The sequence below is a fragment of the Chanos chanos genome, chromosome 11, assembly GCF_902362185.1.
Source record: "Chanos chanos chromosome 11, fChaCha1.1, whole genome shotgun sequence".
In the NCBI taxonomy this organism is placed as follows: Eukaryota; Metazoa; Chordata; class Actinopteri; order Gonorynchiformes; family Chanidae; genus Chanos; species Chanos chanos.
Genome location: NC_044505.1, coordinates 22,306,582 through 22,330,828, shown reverse-complemented (window position 1 = coordinate 22,330,828; position 24,247 = coordinate 22,306,582). Strand labels below are relative to the sequence as shown.

Here is a 24,247-nt window from a genome sequence, read left to right as displayed (position 1 = left end):
GTGTAGTGCACCTAGACCTGTTCCTACTGGAAGTAAAGATAAAGTTCCCCTTCATTACGCTTTAGTCACTCTAAATGGCCATGAGGTTAAAGCACTTGTAGACACTGGGAGCATGCAGTCTTTGGGTCAAGCAGAGCATGTTCCAGTCCACCTTTGGAATTATGCTTCCCCAATGGCGATTAGATGTCACTGCGTGCAAAGTGGTGTATTCGTAAATATCCGGACAAAGTAAACTTCCGCTAAACCTGCTGTTTGCCGGAGGTATTCGGATGCCCACAGAACTTTGTTATGCGGACCTGAACACTCAAGGTTTTCAGGCATCCGCGTGACCACAGTTGTTAGCTGATGGCTTGGCCTTTCAAATGCTAATAACAGTCAGTGGTCTAGGTGGGACTTGGTATAGAAGCCTGCCCCCCTTCCTCGCTGTAACTTTCTATCAGTTAGCCTATATGTAATATTTAGGCTATATTCTGATAACCACACAAACTTGTTAGGTGTTGCATGGTGTATAATACAGCAGTGATAGGCCCATGTAGCCTTTAATGTCATTGCTCTGTCGTGCAGCTAAATTACAACGGACTCTTCAAATGGAGCACACAAAAACACACTAAAAACATAATTTTAAAAAAAGTCTAAATGAGAGGTTCATTAATTACATATTTGATGGTTATGCAACTGTCCTTTACTTGGGGTCAAAGGTATAGGGTGACCAGATGCAAACAGACCAAATGGTGTTATCATCTTCCATCCCCCGTCAGCCTCCTGTCTACATCGCCATCCCCTTTGTTCATGCCCCAATTTACTTTCAATTGTAACTGCCCACGTGGTCGGCACCTATTGCACGCCTGTCTGGCCAAGGAGGGGTCTCCTCTCTCTGTGGTCCTCCTCAAGATTTCTCCCATTTTCCCATTTCCCTCTTGGGTTTTTGGGGAGTTTTTTCTTGCCCGCCATGAGGATTAAGTCAGGGGGTGCCGTCATATTTTGATTTGACTGTTGTGGCCTGTAAAGCCCTTTGAGACTGTAAACAGTGATATTGGGCTCTAAATAAACTTGAACTCTAAATAAACTTGAACTTGAACTTGAACTTAGTAAGTTTGTGTGGAACAATGTGGGACATGTTACCAACGCTGAGAGATTACGTAAAACTTCGATATAATGTCAGTCTAACTGAATAAGAAACACTTGTATACACTTGTATTGATAGACATCCAACGGGCATTGGCCATTACAGGCCCATCAAAGGCAACTGTGCTTCAGCAAAGCAGCAGGCATCATACAGCTCAAGTCTTAAGTTAAACCCCTGACCAAATCCAACTATAAGAATAAATAAGGCTCAAAATAAAATATTACATAATGCAAATCTTTATATCAAGCCAAAATCTCTATTGGATGAGTAGTATGGAGAGAAGGGATAAAAGAACTTTTTCCTTTCTTTTTGACCATGATGTGGCTGACAGCGTTTACCTTCATATCTGTAAAGTTCTACTAAGTTTTGTTTTTGTGACGTAGCAAAGAAATTCGTTGGCCCCACAGCTGCACAGTTTGATTGACGGCCGCCACAGCCTCTTGATGACCGCCCTCAATGCTCTCCTCTCAGCCATTTGGTGAAAGCAAAGCTTTTAAAAAAACATGGCTATGTTGTGTCGTGCCAGTGGTATGCTGCTTTTCAAACCACCCACTTAGAATCTAAGGTTGAGTCCTGTCCAATCAGTTTTCTGTACATGCATGAAGTAGAGTGACAATAACCAATAGAATTGTCTGCAACTGCAGCGTGAAATTTCCTTTGGGGAAGGGGTTACCTTACCTAGTGTGCATTTTGAAGATGGCTTGCAAAAGAACACTTGAGTTTTTGAACGGACAGCGGAGTGGAGAGGCTACTCGTGCGCCGGGAATATCCAATTTTTCCAACGCCGAGGCCGAAAGCAAAGAACTGGTGTCCCCGTTAAATGCATTTTAAGAAGATGTCTGAACAGCAGTAAATGTTCATGGAGAATGTTATTTGGCGGTTGGACAGGATGGAGTCCCATCAAAGAGGCGCAAGAGGAGTCTGCCCAAAAAAAGAAGACGAGCGGGAAATAACTCTATTTCGGTAAGTTTATTTCTGTAGCCTGCTGGCTTTTGTCTTTGACTGCCGCACATTCTGATACGTTCACATTTCTTTATCTACTTTATCCCTTAATGTGGTTGAATTTAACTTTTGTAGTAATTTTGCTTCTACAGGACGCTGCGGAAAATGCATAATGCTGAAAACAACACGCACAGATATGATCCACAGACAAGGTAAGACAATATGTTTTGTTGGTAGACTATATCGTCGCGATTGTTTCATAGCTGTGCCTGGAATTCTAAACAAACTTTTAATCAATTTTCCTTTCTTCCCCACATTTTTTCTCTCTCTCTAGCATCCTGCAAGACCTATTGAGACTATTTGAGAGAGTTACAGGATGAACCAAGAGGGGAATCTACAGAACAAAATGGGGGGCAGGATCGCCACTCAAACGAGGCAAACAAGGAGAAGAGTAAGTCAAAACATCATTTCCCCAATAGTTCTTAGACTTTTTCTCCATTTGCTGTTTTCGGCGATCTAATTTCTGTTTTCACTGTGTTTTGCAGCAGCACAAGACCAGAGCTAGTGTTCTTTAAACTGAGGAAGAGGACCGCATCAGTAGATATAATTTCTGAAGAGGAGGACGCCATCTTGGATGGAAGGCCAGCGTGGGTCCTCCCTAACACAGACTTGTCTGCACTGTGTGGGGTGCTACAGAATAGACTGGACAAAGAGCAAAACTATGCTGTGTATCACCATGCTCGAGCTGGTGCGGATAGATTCACAATGGAGACCACGGAAGCTGGGTTGCTCTTGGGAATGCTCAACATTTAGAGTTTCATTTATGCTCCCAAAAAGCATTTATATTATATACTATGATATTACAGTATATTCTATTCTAATGTATTCTATTCTGTTATATATTGTACATTGATAAATATATATATATATATATATATATATATATATATATATATATATATATATATATATATATATATATATATATATATATATATATATATGTCTGTCAAACAAAAAAGAATTACACAAATTTTATTATAAATAAAGACAATACAGTTACAGTTATATTTACAATTATATAAATATATATATATATATATATATATATATATATATATATATATATATATATATATATATATATATATATATATTTATATAATTGTCAGTGTATATGCCTAATAATTTATATTATACTGTATTGTCTTTATTTATAATAAAATTTGTGTAATTCTTTTTTGTTTGACAGACTATCTATACAATCTACCTATGAACACAAAACATCACCAAGAATAATAATAATAATATAAACTATATGAAATCATGTCTGAGGACACACAAGGGACGGACGAAGAAACACGGGCATTGTGCATCCGAAGTGTGGAAGATGAGGAAGAGTTAGAGGAACAGTACATCTAAGCCACCTTTCAGAGGAGCAAAAGTATGATATACAGAGCTTGTGCCACCCAGACATCTTGTGCCACCCAGGGCAAACCTCCATCATAGAGCATGACACTGCGCTCCGTGAAGATGCTCTTCCAAGGCACACAAGTTATCGAATTCCTGAGTGCCTCCTGGTGGCATTGAAGGAAGAACTGGACTAAATGTTAGCCATGCCCATCATTGAGCCAGCGAAAAGTGAATGGTGTAGCCTGGTGGTACTGGTGCCAAAAAAGAATGGCAGTCTTAGGTTTTGTGTTGATTTTAGGTACCTCAGCTCTGTGTCTAGGTTTGACTCCTACCCAACTCCAAGGATTGATGACCTTATACAGCAGCTGGGTAAGGCTAAATATTTAACAACAATTGACTAGTGCAAAGGTTATTGGCAGGTTCCGATGAGTGCCAGATCCCGGGAGTTGAAAGCCTTTCGGACCCACTGGGGTCTCTACCAGTTCACTGCTATGCCTTCTGGATTGCATGGAGCTCCAGCAACATTCCAGTGCCTCATGGAGCAGGTACTGTCTGGTTTAAGTAATTTTACATCTGCATACCTGGATGATGTGATAATAATCCTGGGAAGAACATGTGAGGCACTTGGAGGTAGTTCTCCAGCGGATCCAGTCAGCTGGCTTTACCATTAATCCATCCAAGTCTGCCATCACTAAGACTGAGACAGAGTACCTAGGGTATGTGATTGGCAATGGGATTATCAGACCCCAGGTGCAGAAGATAGAAGCCATTCAGAACTGTTCCCTGCCACAGACAAAGACCCAGATGAGGTCGTTCCTGGGAATTGCAGGTTGGTACCAGAGATTTGTGCCTAACTTTTCTATGAGGTTGGCTACCCTTACAGATCTGACCCGAAAGAGCAGTCCAAACCAGATCCGATGGACAGAGGAGGCAGAAGGAGCCTTTCAGGATATAAAGGATGCCCTCTGCAGTGGTCCTGTTTTACAATGTCCTGACAAAACATTTGTTTTACAAACTGATGCATCTGATAAAGGCATTGGAGCTGTACTTCTTCAAGGGGAGCCAGGTGATCGACACCCAGTGACCTACATCAGCAGGAAATTGTTCCTGAGGGAGGTTCACTATTCCACAGTGGAGAAGGAGTGCCTGGCTGTGAAGTGGGCCCTAGACACCCTCAAATGCAGTGGATGAATCGTATGAAGGATTTGGGTTCTCTTTAACCTAGGTTCTCTGTCAGTTTATAACTGTGAGCTCTGTCTGGTAGTGTCGCTAGCTTATTTTACAAGGGAGTTTATATTGAATTCCTGTTGCGTCCGCTGTTGAGTTGCTGATTTGCGTTTGTTTGTCACTCTCGGCCACAGCCGATTTCTGGTTTGTTCTGGTTCCTGAGGGGGCAGGGCTGTAGCCAGCCCTTAAGCCACGAATGCTGTAGTCACTTATTAGTAATAGTGCTTCCACCAAGCGGCAGCTGTAGCGGTCTCGTCCCCCTTTGTCTCGTCAGACTAAGACAAGGGAGTCTACCTGCAGGAGTCCACCAAGGAAGGACAACGAGGAAGCCAAGACAACTACTACCTGTCTGCCGTACCCTCAGTGATTTATTTTCATTTGCTTATCTGTATAATTGTGCTTCTACCCTACCTCTCTAAATACCTTTGTCCCCCTCCTTCTGTTTATCTATGTAATTGGGCAACTACACTTATTACTGCAGTTTCCTTGTTCTGATACTGCCCTACCACGCTCTCCAATTATCTTTGTCCCTCTCACACTAATCATGTGACAACTCTCTATTCCTGTTCGAGTTTCCTCCCGCAATCTTTGCAGGTGGTGGCCGCTGCATCCTCGTGAATGCAACCTGTCTAACCTCATCCATCCGCCACGCTCTGCTGACACTACTGTTGTCATTTCAGGTGGCCTCTGTAACTGCCAGTCGGCGGTACAGAAGGCCGACTTCACCTCTGCTCAAGCCTCTATGCTGTCCCTGCACTTTCTGGCCCTCACTGAGACGTGGATCATGCCACAGAACACGGCCACTCCTGCTGCCCTCTCCACTGCTTTTTCCTTCTCCCACACCCCCAGATCCTCGGGTAGGGGCAGGGAAACTGGCTTCCTGATCTCCCCCTCATGGAGCTTCCGAGCAACCTCTCTCCCTTCTATCTCCCCCACATCTTTTGAAGTTCACGCTGTTTCTGTTTCTTCCCCTTATAAACTACACATGACTGTTCTCTACCGCCCTCCAGGCACTCTGCAGTCATTCCCAGACGAACTTGACACCCTCCTCAGTTCCTTTCCTGAGGACGGCACTCCCATCCTGCTGCTAGGAGACTTCAACCTTCCGCTGAATTCTACTCAGTCTGATGGCCTACTCTCCCTCCTTTAGTCCTTTGACTTTACCGTCGCGGAGTCCCCTGCAACGCACAAGGGTGGCAATCAACTGGACCTTGTCTTCACAAGAGGCTGCCATGTTCCTTATCTCATGGTCACACTGTTCCACGCCTCAGATCACTTCTTCATGTCTTTCTCTTTCTTTCTCTCGATCTCACCCTCCCTGATATCCTCTGCTCCCATGCTGCCAGTCTCAGCTAGGCGTAACATTCGCACCCTTTCCTCTAGTGCCTTCTCTTCTATGGTCTGCTCCTCTTTCCCATCTGTGGAAGCCTTCTCACTTCTTCCCGTGGAGGAGAAATCCTCTACAGTCCTCTCTGCACTGGCCTCCACCCTGGACACCCTCTGGCCCCTGTCACCAAACCGGCTCGCCTCTCTGCCCCAAGTCCCTGGCTGACTGATAGTATTCGTGCTGACAGAGCCAAACTTCGCGCAGCTGAACGGAGATGGCGGAAATCGAGATCCCCCAACGACCTATCTTGTCCTCTGCCAAATCTGCCTTCTTCCACTCCAGGATCAACTCTGCCTCTTCTATCACCCGCAAACTCTTCTCCACCTTCTCCTCCCTCCTCCTCCTCCTCCTCCTCCCTCATTCCTATCTGCTGATGACTTTGTCTCCTTCTTCGAGAAGAAGATCAAAGACATCTACAACTCCTTCCCCCCATCCCCTCCCACCTCGGATCCTGCACCCCTCCCCCCCTCTCCCCACTGTCTTTTCCCCCTTCTCCCCTCTATCTGACTCTGAAGCTCTCCTACTTATAAAATCCCATCGTCCTACTACCTGTCCTCTAGATCCCATCCCCTCCCCTCTCTTTCAGGCCATCTAGGACGACATTCTGCCCTTCATCTCGTCCTTGATCAACAGTTCCCTGTCTACTGGCACAGTTCCTTCTGCCCTGAAGAGGGCACTGGTCAAGCCACTGCTTAAGAAGCCCACTCTAGACCCAGCTGATGTCAGTAACTACCGTCCAGTCTCTCTCCTACCGTTTCTCTCCAAAACCCTTGAACGTGCAGTATATAACCAACTCTCTCCATATCTTCTGCAGAACAATCTCCCGGATCAGAATCAATCTGGATTCAAAGCTGGACACTACACCGAGACGGCCTTCCCTGCTGTCTCAGACGAGCTCCACTTGGCCAGAGCGAAGTCTCTCAGCCCTGTCCTCATACTCCTAGACCTCTCCGCAGCATTTGACACGGTCAACCACCAGATTCTCCTCTCATCTGTTGCTGGGCTGGGCCTTGCGGGATCTGCACTTGCATGGTTCAAGTCCTATCTGTCTGACCATTCCTACCAGGTCTCTTGGAGGGAATCGGTCTTCTCCCCTCACCTTTTCCACACTGGAGTCTCACAAGGTTGTGTACTTGGTCCACTCCTCTTCTCTCTCTACACCAGATCACTCGGTCAAGTTATGTCCACCCATGGTCTCTCTTACCACTGCTACGCTGATGACACACAGCTGTTCTTCTCCTTCCTCCCCTCTGACTCTCAGGTTCAGCCTCGTATCGCAGCCTGCTTAGCTGACATGGCCTCCTGGATGTCTGCTAACCACCTAAAACTCAACCTGGAGAAAACAGAGCTCCTGTTTTTTCCAGCTAAGAACTCCCCAACGATCGACACTGCAATCACCATCGAGGGATCTGTGGTGTTCCCAACCACAGCAGCCAAAAACCTTGGTGTGACCCTTGACAACCAGCTGACCTACTCTAGTCACATCGCAGCAGTCACTCGATCCTGCAGATTCTCCCTATACAACATCAGGAGAATCCGCCCCTTCAGGCAACCCAGCTCCTGGTCCAAGCGCTTGTCATCTCCCGCCTGGACTACAACGTTCTACTGGCTGGCTTGCCGACCTGCACCATCAGGCCACTCCAGCTCGTGCAAAACGCCGCTGCACGCCTGATATTCAACCTCCCTAAGCACTCTCATGTCACTCCACTGCTTACTGCGCTCCACTGGCTTCCGTTAGCTGCCCGCATCCAGTTCAAGACACTGGTGCTGGCCTACCAGGCCACAAGAGGCTCCACCCCATCATACCTTCAGTCCCTAATAACTCCGTATACCCCTACTAGAACCCTCCGCTCTATGACCTCTGGTCAACTGACGGTCCCCTCACTTCAGGAACCCGGCAGCCACTCCTCCTGACCATGCCTCTTCTCCACCGTTGCCCCGCGGTGGTGGAACGACCTCCCTCACTCAGTTGGGACTGCGGAATCTCTTACCATCTTCCGCAGCAAACTGAAAACCCACATCTTCAGAACCCACCTGTCTCCCATTACCTAACCTCCCTTTCCTTACAAAAAAAAAAAAACCCTTGTCTTGTATCTATGTTTGTCAAAGTATTCGAATACGAATACGAAGGGGTAAATTGACGTTCAGTCTTATTGTGATCTCCGCTTATGAGGTATTAGGAATCCGACTGATGCACTGATTGTGAGTCACTTTGGCTAAAAGCGTCTGCCAAATACCAAATTGTAAATTGTACATTGATTCAAATGCTAGGATCACTCGTTGGTATCTGTCCTTACAGCCCTTCAAGTTTTCCATCCAACACATACACGGTAAAAGCAACACTACTGCGGATTTCCTTTCCCGCTTACCAGCTGGAAACCAGAGGTGGGGGGGGGGGGAGGGGGGTGTGCGATGGAAGCACATGCAGGCCACTACATCAGTTTAGTTTCCACCTCATTTATCGCATATACATAAAATCTGCAATATATAATAACACAAACTACCATTTGTCTTCCACAAACTTTTATTTACTTTCAGTTTCTGTGTTAAGTGCACAAACTTAGTTGCTGAAGGATTCTGTTATTCACCTTTATACATTGTTACCTGCCTGAGTCATCTTTCCAGATTAGTCCGTCATGAAAAGGGGTACGTGTGGAAACACAGGCTATTTATTGAGTTCCAAGAGGCAAGGCAGAGGGAAATACCATCTTTAATTACCTGAGGGGACGAGACATCACACTATGTTTCCTAATTGTTCTTAATGTGTTTGCTTTGTTTTCTTTAATAAGATCATTGTTAAATAACCTTATGTAAATTTCAGTGGGTACATTTGTTTAACTATAACCTTATTTATATATTAGCCATGCTCTATTGCTTATCACCCCCTCTGTCTGTTTGGTGCTGGCCACCAAACTGTGTGTGGGAGCTCCCTGTCTGTTGTCCAGGTGTACTAGAGCATGAGTTATTTTTCCTTAAAGGCTAAACTGGTTTCTGCTGGTTTTAGACCTCTATCACCAGAGGCCAGAGCAGACTTTGTTTAGTTATATAGAATTTGTTTTGACTATTTTGTTTCACTTTCAGTTTGCAAAGTTTAATTTCTTTTCCCCCCTCCCCACAATGAACTTATGCTTCGTCCAGTAAACTGCAAAATTCTGCACTGCCACTCCTGTCTCTGTGCCCCTCTCTTGGCCCGCCCTTTACACTGACTTAGACTCACACTACAGAGAGAAATGAAAAATTTAAAACAAACTAAAATTTACTGACAGAACAGAAAACAGATATATTTCTAAAACAGTCAAATAACACTAAACTAAAATAGGAGATTCTAGAGTCTTTTCTAGAAAGCAGCGCCAAGACAAAAAAAAAAATCAAATCAAATCAAACAGCCCAATGAAACGATTAAAACAAGTAAAACCATATAAAAATCAAGAAGAAATAAAATACAACAAATTACTCTAGTACCGGCTCTGCAAATGTATCAAAGTCTCTTGTTTGGAAAGTTGCCGTCTTTGCTGGGAAGTGTGGACGTTCCCTCCGTCGGGGGAGTCCTCTTTCCAGGTTAGCTGGCCAGCAGCTGGCGGTGTTCCGGCTCCGTGGCGCAGTCTTCCCCAATCAAACAGCTTCACGGGCAATGCTGCAATGATAAACGAATGTGTGTGAGTACAGGGAAACGTCGATTTGCATTCACTCACACCAAGTCGTAGGGAGTTAACATGTCCCTTTTGGCAGTCGATTCGTCGGCATTAGGCGCAGCTCTTGGTTAGGCACAGCTCTAGGTTCAGCAAGGTGTCAGCAACTTTACACTGCGGTAGAAAAGGCCAGCTTGGACCATCACCCCTTTTATTACTCCACTCCGCCCGTCACTAAGGTTACCAATTAGCTCCACTGGCAGGTACGGGAGTGGAGAGAGAGAGAGAGCACAACCAACAAAAACACACAGTGGCGACCCCACCGCCCATATTTAACACACTCCAACTTTTCAATAAAACCTGCAATCTCCCCATCCCCCCAACTGTCCTAAAACAGTCCATTTCCCGACATATATTTCATATTTACTGCAATAGGACACCTATTTAAAACAGTTTCATGGTTTGACCGACAAAGCCCTAACACTGAAATACTATTCAGCTAAAACTTTTCTTTTGAATAAAAGGGTTTTTCAGTTTCTGACAGATATAAAGAGAGAAAGAGAAACCCTGAAACACCCGGTACTGTCTTACTTTTTCAATAATCTTTTACTGAAATGTTTGTGTAGAGATTTGATCAGAGTGAAACATAAGCACAATAGTGGATGATTAGGACCAGATGGTATTGTACGATACTGTAATAATGAAACAGGAGATGTTGCACTATAATGGATAAGGCTTATCTTAACCACGTCACTGTGGGAACCAGGAGGATCAACTGAGGCAGAAATGTTGCTCAATTAGTTCTAACCATGTTTTCACTAGATTTAGTGGCACAAAGATTAGTCTTGAGATGAACCAAAAAAGTTGGAGATTTTAAGATTAGTATTAGTACTACTACTACTACTAGTAGTAGTTGTAGTAGTAGTAGTAGTAGTAGTAGTAGTAGTAGTAGTAGTAGTATAAGTCTGTTAAGATTACATTCCATTTGATTATATTATAAAACAACAGACAAATTTACTGACACTAGTTGAACTCAAATGAACTGAGACAGAAAGTGTTTATATTTATCAGAGTTTACTCAGGGAAATTAGACTCTATATTTGTCTGATCATGCACAGCACCAAGAGATCAGTCTAAAATAGTTTAATGACAACAGCACCTATCAGCATTTTTTCAGTTATAAAAAGTGTTTTAAGTTTCTGTTTGATAAAAATATGACTCACTCAAGTTTCTCCAGTTTACAGTGTGGAAGCTTCAGCACAGAAGAGAACTTCTTCACTCCTGAGTCTCCTGGCTCATTCCCACTCAGATTCAGCTCTCTCAGGTGTGAGGGGTTTGATGTCAGAGCTGAAGCCAGAGCAGCACAGCCTTCCTCTGTTATATAACACTTACTCAGACTACAGAGAGAGAGAGAGAGAGAGAGAGAGTGTGTGAGAGAGAGGGAGAGAGAGAAAGAGAGAGAGAGAGAGAGAGAGAGAGAGTTGAACAAGAAAGAGACAGAAGACATTTATCAGAAAAGACATTGGTCAGTTAGACCACAGACATGTATCAGTAATCAGGACAATGTTACAGTCTTTCTTTTCTCAAACAGAGCTAGAGAGAGCCCTCCCCTGGTTGTACTGATAATTCACAGTAGTCAGTATGTAATAAGTGGATTTTTTCCCCCTGTACTGTGTTTGGCCTACTTGGAAGGCCCGCTTTGGTTTGGATGAGTGGTTTCTTAATCTTTGCTGCTGATAAAATTTATTTTATTGGTAAAAAAAAATTGAAATGATGTCTCTGCTGCTTACTTTACAAATTTAACTGTGTGGGAACCCCTTCTACTGGTTAGAGATATATATTTAAAAACTCTTGAGTTGAAAGTCCGCAGGCGGCGTTGTCACAGTTCTATACATTAAAGGAAGCTTGGGCCAGTCACAAACACACTAGACATGTCACTCACTGCATCTTAAAACCCTGTGTTGAAGTTTTAACCATTCTCCCTAAATGATGCAACTGACTTGGCACCATTTCTGAAGAGAAGGACATTTCCTTGGCTGTTGGTGTGACACTAAGCTTTTCTTATTCTAATATCAATGATAACAAGTCTAATCCGATGGAAGCATCAGTTTATTATTTTCTTGGGACACAGCAGAAAGTGCGAGTGTCAATTTTACAACTGAGACCAAAACAGTTTCCAAGAAGAAGAGGGGAGAAAGTAGAGGGAAAAGCCATGTAGTTCTGCTTTGATTTAGTTTAATTATACTGTTCTGTTACGTTTCTGTTTGGTCATATTTCTATTCAGTTCAGCAGAGGTAAGTGTCTGACCTAAGTCAAGATGGTGACAGACTCACAGAAGTGGAATGTAAATGTAAATGTTGATTTTTTTTTTTTTGATGCTTCCAACATCACATGTGTTACTTCCATCAAATCTTCCATTTCTCTCTCACCTTATCTTTACATTGATTACAACCATTTATCTTTATCTATACATTATAATATTGATTTAGGATTATTCAATGCACTAAGAGATCTGTTCAAAATACTTTATGGACAAGCTCCCAACAATGAAATACTAATTAGCTAAAATGTTAAACTGTTTTCAATTTCTTTTAAATAAACACGTGACTCACTCCAATTTTTCCAGTTTAAAGTTTGGATTCTGCAGTAGAGAAGAGATCTCTTTCACTGATGAGTCTCCTGGGTAATTCAAACTCAGATTCAGTTCTCTCAGGTGTGAGGGGTTTGATTTCAGAGCTGAAGCCAGAGCGGCACAGCCCTTATCTCCTATACTGCATTCACTCAGACTAAGGAGAGAGAGAGAGAGAGAGAGAGAGAGAGAGAGAGAGAGCGAGATCATTTGTCAGAGATAACATTGGTTAGCAAGGACGTAGACATATGTCAGGAAACAGACTCACAGAAGTGGAATGTAAATGTTGATTTTTTTTTTTCTGATGCTTCCAAAATGACGTGTTACTTCCATTAAATCTTCCATTTCTCTCTCACCTTACCTTTGCATTGATTAAAACCATTTATCTTTATCTATACATTATCATATTGATTTAGGATTATTCAGTGCACTAAGAGATCTGTTTAAAATAATTTCCCCTATCATATTTTACTAGATAAAACTCTTAAAAAGCAGCTTGAAAAAGTTGTGTTACATCTATATTGCAGAATGGAATCTATATTAGAATGGATGTCTTATTTTAATTTAACCACTTCCCTGTGGAAACCAGGTGGGTTGAGTAAGGTAGCAAGGTTATCCAGTTAGTTAAAAACAATATTTTGTTAAATAAAAATGTTGAATTTCATGTGAAACACAGTTATGTTGCTAAAGTCGGTACATGAACAGCTGCCATTTGAATACACACACAGAGACAGTGTGTGTCAGAGTTCTTATGTGATAAATATAGAACTATAGAACATCACAAATAAAGACAAATATATCCACACTAACTGAACAGAGACACAGAGCAAGAAAGAGAGAGAGAGAGAGAGGACATATTTGTCATACATTGGTCAGTTAGAACACAGACACATATCAGGAAATAGACCATTGGCCAGCAATGTCCATCCTGAAAAGGCTGCAAAGAGACCTGAAAAGTAAGCACGAATTGGAATGAATGTCAAAAATGACATGTGTAGTCTTCATAGCTGTTATGTCTGTAGAACAACCTACTGACTGTGGCTTATAGACACTGTTATGTGTGTACGCATATTTTCTCTATTTCACTTAATGATATAAAATCATAAAAAGCCTGACTGATGATAACAATCTTTATGTAAAACATCTGAAGCTGTTATACATCTGTATCATAGAGAGGATTCTGTATTAGACTGGACATGTAGAGTTATCTTAACCATGTCCCTATGGAAACCAGGTGGATCAACTGAGGCAGCTATGTTGCTCAATTAGTTCTAACAATGTTTACCTTGGATTTAGTGACACTAAGATTAGCGTCAAATTACATAAGAGTTAGAGATTTTAAAATTCTTCTTCTTCTTCTTCTTCTTCCTATTATCATTATTAGTAGTAGTATTAGTTGTAGAAGCAGTATAGGTCTGTTCAGATTACATTCCATCCGACTGTATCATAAAACAACAACAGACAAATTTACTGACACTAGTTGAATTCAAATGAACTGAGACAGAAGGTGTATATATTTTTCAGAGTTTACTCAGAGAAATTAGACTATATTTGTCTGATCATGCACAGCACCAAGAGATCAGTCTTAATTAGTTTAATGACAACAGTGAAATAGTAATCAACATTTTTAAATCATAAGAAGTGTTTTAAGTTTCTGTTTGATAAAAATATGACTCACTCTAGTTTCTCCAGTTTACAGTGTGGAAGCTTCAGTACAGAGGAGAGCTCCTTCACTCCTGAGTCTCCTGGTTCATTCCCGCTCAGATTCAGTTCTCTCAGGTGTGAGGGGTTTGATCTCAGCTCTAAAGCCAGAGCAGCAAAGCCTGCCTCTGTTATACTGCTGTCACTCAGACTACAGAGTGAGGGAGAGAGAAGGACACATTTGCCATCCTGAACAGTAAGCATAAATTGGAATGGATGCCAAAAATGGCATGTGTAGTCTTTATAGCTATTATGTTTGTAGATCAACACCTCAGTAGTGGCTTACAGACACTATTACGTGTGTATGCATATTTTCTCTATTTTACTTAATATAATGAATCATAAAAAGCCTGACTGATGATAACAGTCTTATGTAAAACATCTGAAGCTGTTATACATCTATGTCATAGAGAGGTTTCTGTATTAGACTGGACATGTAGAGTTATCTTAACCACGTCCCTGTGGAAACCAGGTGGATCAACTGAGGCAACAATGTTCCTCAATTAGTTCTAACAATGTTTTCACTGGATTTAGCGACACTGATATTAGCATCAAATTAAGTAACAGAGTTCAAGAGAGATTTTAAGATATTTTCTAAAGAGATTTTAAGATTCTTCTTCTTCTTCCTATCATTATTATTATTAGTAGTAGTAGTAGTAGTAGTAGTAGCAGTAGTAGTAGTAGTATAAGTCTGATAAGATTACACTCCATTCAATTATGTTATAAAACAACAACAGACAAATTTACTGACACTAGTTGAACTCAAATGAACTGAGACAGAAGGTGTTTGTATTTATCAGAGTTTACTCAGGGAAATTAGACTCTATATTTGTCTGATCATGCACAGCACCAAGAGATCAGTCTAAAATAGTTTAATGACAACAGCACTTATCAGGATTTTTTAAATCATAAAAAGTGTTTTAAGTTTCTGTTTGATAAATATATGACTCACTCCAATTTCTCCAGTTTGAAGTGTGGAAGCTTCAGCAGAGAGGAGAGCTCTTTCACTCCTGAGTCTCCTGGTTCATTCCCTCTCAGCTTCAGTTCTCTCAGGTGTGAGGCGTTTAATCTCAGAGCTGAAGTCAGAGCAGCAAAGCCTTCCTCTGTTATACTACACTTACTCAGACTAGAGAGAGAGAGAGAGAGAGAGGTATCCATGTTACAATTTGTAAGGTTTGGCTTGTCATGAAAACCAAATAGCACACAAGATTTCCCATGTAGTGCCAAAATTAACATGATAGATTACATACACACACACACACACACACACACACACACACACACTACAAAACGCAAAGACAAGTGTCAGACACCATTTGGCTCTATTGGACAATTCCAGTACACATTATTGTAGAACTATAAAATACCACCAAGAAAAACATTAGCAGTAGCTGAAGCTTGAGTGAACTAAAATGCACTGAGACACACACACACAGAGAGAGAGAGAGAGAAACAGAGAGAAAGAGCAGGGGGAGGGCTGATTATAGTACTCAGCCTTTTTTCTTCATCTATGAAATCAACCAAAAACAGTCTGTCCAAGAAAACATAAGAGACAGTTATCTGAAACTTTTGAGTTTAAAACGGACATGAACATATTCACAGCAGTAAAACCATGTTACACAAAGCACTGCATCTGTCCATCATTCCTGGCCAATGTGGGTTTATAATGCATTCTCTCCATACCACTGATTTTGGACTCCCCCACTATCTGAACTCTGGGTTTTTCTGAAACTTTTAGGTTTTTCTTTGTTTAAGATTTTCAAACAAGTGCAAAGTTCTTACAGAGTTTTACTCATTTGAATCCAAAACTATATTCTCAAGTTCCCTTGCAGCTTCAGAATTTTTTTCATCATCACAATATGGAATTGCTGGTGATCTTTGTAAAAAGGTCAGGAACATATGGGTTTATCACACCAACAGATTAGTCCCTCAGAGAGCAGCTGTCAGAACATCTCCAACACATGGTCCATCAGTCACCTAGATCAGATGCCCTGTCTCTGTGTCACTGCATTCACACTGTCCACAGTGTTACCCACCAGCTAAACTAACTGATTCACTGTTGGAACTTCAGACATTTCTAGAGTGTCTGATATTGATGGGCCTCCCATCATGGAGAACTGGCTCTGTGTGAAACTAGGGCTGTGAAGTGCTGGATTTTATTCTCACACACATTTATTCCCTTACTCTCACATCACACACACAAAAAGAAAAGAACCCCCATAGATTAAACCCACAACAGTTTGTTCACATCAGAGTGTCTCCCAACCCCAAACCTTCAACTAAAGCAAGAAAAAGAAACACTGATAATTGTCTTCTCATCTTTTTACCGATCTGAACATCCACATAAATCCTGTGGAAAAACTGTACACTAAAACCAGCTTCCCTGCATACCAGCTGCACTAAACCCTGATCACCCTCCTCCACCCCATCAAAATAAATCACTTTGTGGTACCCAGTTTATCTCAGTGAAAGTCTACAATAGTAGCCTGTTACTCTCCCTGTCAGCCCTGCTGTTGGTTCTACAGTCACCACACCTTGTCATAGGCCAGTTGCCACCAAGTTGTCTATCATAAGTGTGCAGCCCCTGTACAGCATCTGAAATAAGGGTCATCATATGCAGAACAGAGAGATTTTTTATTCATTTTATTGAATACTGTTGTACTGATTGTCTCTCTAAAAAAGATACACTGTAATAAGACAGTGTTTCTTTTTCTTAATTTTTTTTTTTTGCAGAATGTATTTTCAGTTTCTGCTTGATGAATACGTAACTCACTCCAGTTTCTCCATGTTACAGTGTTGGTTCTCTAGCAGAACAGAGAGCTCCTTCACTCCCGACTCTCCAGGGTCATTCCCACTCAGATTCACTTCTCTCAGGTGTGAGGGGTTTTTCCTCAGAGCTGAAGCCAGAGCAGTAAAGTCTTCCTCTCCTATACTACAGTCACTCAGTCTATAGAGAAAGAAAGATAGAAAGAGTTAGAGAGAGAGAGAGAGAGAGAGAGAGAGAGATTTGTCGGAAACAAAACCGTTTAGCTACAATATACATATAAATCAGTGAACAGGAGAATGTCATGGAGACTCTGTTTTTTTTAATGGAAATATCTGACCTCCAACTTATCTGGACATTGGTCTAAATCAGCTCTAATTGGAATGAATGACACAAGTGTATAAATACTCTCCCTAATTTACTGACTGATAAGGGTTGCACAGAGTGCTCGAGCATTCGAGTACACGAGGAGTTACATCAGTTCTCGAGTTTCTACATTAACATCAAGTACTTGTTAATTGCGTGATGCTAGATCTCACGCAAGCTCAGTTTCAAGTTAGACCCCTACGTAAACAGCAGAAAAGCATGAATCAATTGTTTGTTTGCTTTACTGTTATATTTCACTGTGCAAATTTTCTTTCCCAGCTGTCGTTGTGATGAAATAAACATGCAACAATTGTGAGTTGTGGACGGATTTCTCAAGCATGGCTCCAACATCGAGTCTGTCATATAACAGACTAGGCTACTACACTAACGCGGCTAAACAAATTAATGTTGTTAAAAATACAGTGGATGCAAGCAAATATGACTAATTTCATTTTTAAGTCAGTTAGGCTGTTATTATAAGTCCAACACCACACTACTTTGCTGCAATAATATAATGTTAACAAAGTCTGTTTGTAATAGCTGTGAATAGATCACTCCTTTGTTATGCAACATTGAACCCTTCAGCTGATACATACTAATATTTTAAAGCCAAAGTGTACCCGCTTACCAACTTAATTGGAACAATCAGGCAAATGTCACCACCAGCAAAGAAACTTTGCCATGAACTTGACGGTTTATAGAACATTCTCATGGGAATCTCCCTTACAAAAACCATAAACGTCTCTCAGTGTACAGAAAACTAAAGTAGAAGAATCCGTTAAAGGGAAAACCAGCAGCAATTTCACTGTAATACAGAATTATACACAACAGCACTAAACAATGTACTGAATTCACAATGCTCCATCAGACATTTCACAGTGTAATATTAAAGACTTTTTTTTATGGAGCCATAAACACCGTATAATCACACTTAACACCAAAAACTGATTCATCAGGTCACTCTGTACTGTGGTCATTTTCAGGAGAACAGAGTCATTTTAAAACTTCATCAATGAACCTTCATATTATTTGAATGTTAAGGGCCAGGCAAGGAAAGAGAGGAGCCATGATGGTCCTGAGAAGAGAGAATGAGAGAAGAGGCAGGAAGAGCTGAAAGCCCTGTGTAGTCCAACACCGTCTTAAATACTTACACTATAATAATTATTTTATTACTGTAAACACAGACTGTTCCCATTTGAAAAGACAATGAGAAAGCAGGCCAGTCCTCCCTTACCATGAGAAGGACATTAAAGCCAGAAACACTCAACACCACCACACACCCATAGCATAAAGATCAGAAGATCAGAAAGTCCAAAAGGCATTAATGTCATTATCTCCTTATCAGACTGAAAAACTGATAGATTTCTGGCACTAATAGAGCAAACTGTTTGTTGATGTAAATGCTTTTAAACATCTTGAAAAAACATCACTCACTCCAGTTTCTGTAGTCTGCAGTGTGGATCCTCCAGTAAAGCAGAGAACTGTTTTAGTCCTGAGTCTCCTTGTACATATCTCCTCAGATCCAGCTCTCTCAGCAGTAGAGGGTTTTTACCTAAATCTGCAGCCAGAGCAGCACAGGCCTCCTCTGCAACAGAACTTTTCAACAGCCTGCAGAGAGAGAAAAATATATTCATGTCACTGACCATTTTATACCTCACTACAGCACCACTCTTCAGCAGTCAAGGGCACTATCCTGTCCAGATCGATACCACAGAATGTAAGGAAGATATGAGTAATTTTTTTTTACATACATTCACTATTAGTGAAATCAGGGGTCAGGACACATAAAATAATCTATCTGATTTTACCATTTCATTGCCCAAGATAGAAAAGACTGAAAGGTTTGGGACTGTTAAAGGTATGAATTATTCAGAGAGTTTGTGAAGTGATTAAACCAGGACATCTCAGTTTCAGACGGATTTTGAAAACCCTGTTCTACATGACTTTAGTGACAGGTTATGGCTTGGGGCAGTTTGACATCAGCTGGTGCAGGCTCAGATGCAAGCACAGACTGATGGACTTTAAGGGTTTGTGGAGTGAGTGAGGGAATGTTGGGGAAGAGAACAAGGGGAGGAGTTGGGTCACTGAAATGATTAAACGGCTGATGCAGGGAGTGAGAGAAATTCTAAATAGGAGTTTCAACAGTGACTGAATGGCAAAAAGCTGTCTAACAATTCTTTACAAAATTCACCGGATAATTTAAATAAAAAAAAAAAAGCACACTGACACAACTTAAAACAATTTAGATCTTTTTCTACATAAAAAAAACTTCTCTGTACATTAATGCTTTTCCAAAGTCACAGTTTCTTTAGTCATGTTCATCAAACTGTTCACCTCAGTTTCACAGTTTTACATTGTGGATCCTTTTGTAAATCAGAGAGCAGCTTCACTCCTGAGTCTCCTGGATCATTTCCTCTGAGATCCAGTTCTTTCAGGTGTGAGGCATTTGATCGTAGAGCTGAAGCCAGAGCAGCATATCCTTCCTCTGTTATACCACAGTCTGAAAGTCTAGAGAGAAGACACGTATTGTTGTCAGAAAGAAACAGCGTCCTTTCGGGAAAATATTTCATTTTTAGAATTGTAGCATCTTGTGAAGTACTGTTGCCATTGCTCTGTGACAAGACCTTTCAAATGTCTGAGTAGAAAAAAAGGTTTTTCATTTTTCCTATAGAAAACTCTACAGAAAAGACACGCATGTATTGTAGTCGATATGAATTCAGAAAAGCATTGATATGACCTTGTTAGAATACATTTCATTTTTAGTATTTTTGGAGTCTTCATGTTTTCTAGTTATACTGCCATTCTAAAACGCATTGTCATTTCAGTGTGTAGTTTGAAGTGAAGTAATGGTGATGTTTTGATTTGTATACAACAGCACTCTGAGGGCAGGATAGTCCCTTAATAAAATCTTCAATATCCATTAAAGATATCCAATATCCATTTTTTTTTTTTTTGCATAAAAAACTTCTCTGTACATTACCGCTTTTCCAAAGTCACAGTTTCTTTAGTCATGTTCATCAAATTGCTCACCTCAGTGTCTCCAGTTGGCATTGTGGATCCTCCAGTAAATCAGAGAGCAGCTTCACTCCTGTGTCTCCAGGGTCATTTCCTCTGAGATCCAGCTCTTTCAGGTGTGAGGGGTTTGATCTCAGAGCTGAAGCCAGAGCAGCATATCCTTCTTCTATTATATCACAGTCTGCAAGTCTAGGGAAAAGACACACATGTGTTGTTGTCAAAAAGAATCTGGACTACGTTCACAGCGTCCTTTCGGGAAAATATTTCATTTTTAGAGTTGTAGCATCTTGTGAAGTAACGTTGCTATTGCTCTGTAACAAGACTTTTCAAATGTCCGAGTAGAGAAAAAAAGTTTTTCTTTTTTCCTACAGAAAACTCTACAGAAAAGAGAAGTATGTATTGTAGTAAAAAGGAACTGGGAAAAGCATCGTAACAACCTTGTTAGAATACATTTCATTTTTAGTATTGTCAAACCTTCATGTTTTCTGGGTATATTGCCATTCTAAAATGCATCATAAATATCAGTGTGTAGTTTGAAGTGAGGAGAAGGTAATATTTTGATTTGTATCAAAGGGCAGGATGTTCCCTTAACAAAGTCTTTAATATTCATTAAAGATAAAGAACAGCAAAACAGAACAGAATTATTGAAAATACTGACTTCAGTTTCTCCAGTTTACAGTGTGAATCCTCCAGTACAGCACAAAGCTGCTTCACTCCTGAGTCTCCTAGTTTATTAAAACTCAGATCCAGCTCTTTCAGGTGGGAGGGTCTTGATCTCAGAGCTGAAGCAAGAGCAGCACAACCTTCCTCTGTGATATTACACTCTGAAAGTCTACAGAAAAGACACACATCAATTTTACTCAATATCAGTTCAGAAAAGCATAGTAATGACCTTGTTAGAATACATTTCATTTTTAGTATTTTTGGAGTCTTCATGTTTTCTGGGCATATTGCCATTCTAAAATGCATCATAAATATCAGTATGTAGTTTAAAGTGAAGTAAAGGTAATGTTTTGATTTGTATACAACAGCACCCTGAGGGCAGAATGTTCCCTTAACAAAATCTTTAATATCCATTAAAAATAAAGAACAACAAAACAGAGCAGAATTATTCAAAATACTGACTTCAGTCTCTCCAGTTTACAGTGTGAATCCTCCAATACAGCACAAAGCTGCTTCACTCCTGAGTCTCCAGGGTCATTCCCTCTGAGATCCAGTTCTCTCAGGTGTGAGGGGTTTGATCTCAGAGCTGAAGCCAGAGCTATAATTCCTTCCTCTGTTATATTACACTGTGAAAGTCTACAGAAAAGACACACATGTATTGTAGTCAATATGAATTCAGAAAAGCATCGATATGACGTTGTTAGAATACATTTCATTTTTAGTATTTTTTGAGACTTGAATTTTCTGGTAACACTGCCATTCTAAAATGCATCGCAAGAATCAGTATGTAGTTTAAAGTGAAGTAAAGGTGATGTTCTGATTTGCATACACAACACCTCGAGGGCCTTATCAAAATCTTTAAAATCCATTAAAGACAAAGAACAAAAAAATGGAACAGAATTATTCAAAACACTGACTTCATTCTCTCCAGTTTACAGTGTGAATCCTCCAGCAGAGCACAAAGCTGCTTTACTCCTGAGTCTCCTGGGATTTTCTCACTCAGGTCCAGCTCTCTCAGCATTAAGGGGTTTTTACCTAAAGCTGAAGTCAGAGCCACACAGGCTTCCTCTGCAACGGGACTTTTCAACAATCTGAACAGACAGAAAATGGCTTAAATAGAGAAAATAAGTTTAAAGTAATTGATTAGTAAAAAGACACAATTATCTTTACTTTAAAGGAGTTCCTTTAACTGCTTCTAAACTGATCCCAGGCCTTCTCAAAGCGTCCTTTCAGCTAAGGTGAAATGTTAAATAGTTGATAATTAAAAAACAATCTTGAGAGAAACCAGAGCACCAATGAAACAAATTTTCAAAATTAGCTTACATAAAAAAGAAAACTTAAAAAAAAAAAAACTCACATGCTACTCACAATTACTGGCATCATAATAATATTTGTTTTTCCCACACTGGTGTACCCCACAATATACAAGAATACTTAGCTATTTTTAGAAACAATCTGATCTTAAATAATACCTATCAGCAAGTGTAATAATTCCCAAGCAACATTTTTTCTGCTTCTTTCAATATTGAGCAATTTTTGTATGAATTAGATCTTTTTTATGTTTCCTTTTACTTTCCACTGTATTAATTGTAGTTCATCCTCATGCTAGACAAATCATTCTTTTTGGTCTGACAAATTCTTTACCTTAGTGTTTCCAGTTTGTATTGTTGATCCTCTAGTAAATCAAAGAGCTGCTTCACTCCTGAGTCTCCAGGGTCATTCCCTCTGAGATCCAGCTCTTTCAGGTGTGAGGGGTTTGAACTCAGAGCTGAAGCCAGAGCAGCATATCCTTCCTCTGTGATATTACACTCTGAAAGTCTGCAGAAAAAACATACATGCATTGCAGTCAACTGGAATTTGGAAAAGCATCATTGTTAGAATACATTTTATTTTTAGTATTTTTTCAGTCTTCATGTTTTCTGGGCATATTGTCATTCTAAAATGCATCATAAATATCACTGTGTAGTTTGAAATGAAGTAATGATGATGTTTTGATTTGAATACACAACACTGTGAGTGCAGGATTTTCCCTGTGTGAAATCTGTAAGATCCATTAATAAAGATACAGTACAAAAAACAGCACAGAATCATTCAAAATACTGACTTCAGTATCTCCAGTTTACAGTGTGAATCCTCCAATACAGCACAAAGCTGCTTCACTCCTGAGTCTCCTAGTTTATTAAAACTCAGATCCAGCTCTTTCAGGTGGGAGGGTCTTGATCTCAGAGCTGAAGCCAGAGCAGCATATCCTTCCTCTGTGATATTACACTGTGAAAGTCTACAGAAAAGACACGCATGTATTGTAGTCAATATGAAATTGGAAAAGCATGGTAATGACCTTGTCAGAATACATTTCATTTTTAGTATTTTTTGAGACTTGAATTTTCTGGTAACACTGCCATTCTAAAATGCATCGCAAGAATCAGTATGTAGCTTAAAGTGAAAAAAGGTAATGTTTTGATTTGTATACAACAGCACCCTGAGGGCAGAATGTTCCCTTAATAAAATCTTTAATATCCATTAAAGATAAAGAACAACAAAACAGAACAGAATTATTGAAAATACTGACTTCAGTATCTCCAGTTTACAGTGTGAATCCTCCAATACAGCACAAAGCTGCTTCACACCTGGGTCTCCTAGTTTATTAAAACTCAGATCCAGCTCTTTCAGGTGTGAGGGGCTTGATCTCAGAGCTGAAGCCAGAGCAGCATATCCTTCCTCTGTGATATTACACTGTGAAAGTCTACAGAAAAGACACGCATGTATTGTAGTCAATATGAATTCAGAAAAGCATTGATATGACGTTGTTTTTTCTGCTTATATTGCCACTCTAAGATGCATCATAAATATCAGTATATATCATAAATTAAATAAAATGATTTGATTTGTATACCAAACCCCCCGAGGGCCAGATAGTCCCTTATCAAAATCTTTAATATCCATTAAAGATAAAGAACAAAAAAACAGAATTATTCAAAGCACTAACTTCAGTCTCTCCAGTTTACAGTGTGAATCCTCTAATAGAGCACAGAGCTGCTTTACTCCTGAGTCTCCTGGGATTTTCTCACTCAGGTCCAGCTCTCTCAGCAGTAAGGGGTTTTTACCTAGAGATGAAGTCAGAGCCACACAGGCTTCCTCTGCAACAGGACTCTGCAAAAGTCTGAACAGAAAAAAATGGCTTAAAAAGATAAACTGATTGATTTGTAGTAAAAGACACAAATATCAAGACTTTAAAGAAGTTCCTTTCGTTGCTTCTAACAAGCATTCTCAAAGCCTCCTTTCAGCTATGGAGAAATGATTAAATGATGTTAAATGATTCACTATCAAAACAGTCTTGTGAGGAACCAAAGGGCCAGTAAAACAAATTTTGAAACATGATTCACAT

At 40.5% G+C, this 24,247-nt stretch overlaps 1 protein-coding gene and 1 pseudogene across 1 annotated transcript in view; one reads left to right on the top strand and one right to left on the bottom strand.

Moving 5' to 3' along the window:
- LOC115823847 (NACHT, LRR and PYD domains-containing protein 3-like) overlaps positions 1-24,247 on the top strand; it is a 704,547-nt gene that overhangs the window by 95,542 nt on the left and 584,758 nt on the right. The window lies entirely within an intron of this gene.
- LOC115824127 (NACHT, LRR and PYD domains-containing protein 3-like) overlaps positions 10,944-24,247 on the bottom strand; it is a 30,320-nt pseudogene continuing 17,016 nt past the window's right edge.